At 60.0% G+C, this 477-nt stretch overlaps 1 protein-coding gene across 1 annotated transcript in view; it reads left to right on the top strand.

Moving 5' to 3' along the window:
- LOC104985686 overlaps window positions 1–477 on the top strand; it is a 47,409-nt gene that overhangs the window by 34,343 nt on the left and 12,589 nt on the right. The window lies entirely within an intron of this gene.

The following is a 477-nucleotide window of genomic DNA, read 5'->3' as shown; positions in this document are numbered from 1 at the left end:
TCGCTGGCTGTGGACGGACGGAGGGGCCATGAGCCAAGGAATGCGGGTGGTCTCCAGAAGGTGGGAAAGGCAGGAAGCGGGTTCTCCCCCCCTGGAGCCTCTGGAAGGACACAGCGCTGCTGACACGTCAACCACAGCCTCGGGAGACCCCTGTGGACCCCTGACCCCCAGACTGTAGGGTAATAAATGTGTGTTGTTTTAAGCCACTAAGTTTGTGGGGTGTTGTTACACGGCCGCAGGAAATGGATGCACCCATTTCACAGACGAGGAGACTGAGGAGGAGGCTGAGAGAAAGGCCCTGCCCAAGCCCACAGCCAGGGCACCGCCGTGCCCCCTGACTCACTGCCCCACGCTCCCTGTCCTGTCCACTCTCCTTCTCCAGCAACCCCCACGGTCCATTCCGCAGAGGTGAGAGGCTGGGAAGAGCTGGCTGCCGTCATTTTTCTGGCTGCCCTCGTGAATAAGTGAATTTTGTGG

This window comes from Bison bison, unplaced genomic scaffold (genome assembly GCF_000754665.1).
Source record: "Bison bison bison isolate TAMUID 2011002044 unplaced genomic scaffold, Bison_UMD1.0 scf7180017845595, whole genome shotgun sequence".
In the NCBI taxonomy this organism is placed as follows: Eukaryota; Metazoa; Chordata; class Mammalia; order Artiodactyla; family Bovidae; genus Bison; species Bison bison.
Note: the sequence above shows the minus strand (reverse complement) of the source record. Positions and strands in the feature narration are given on the sequence as shown.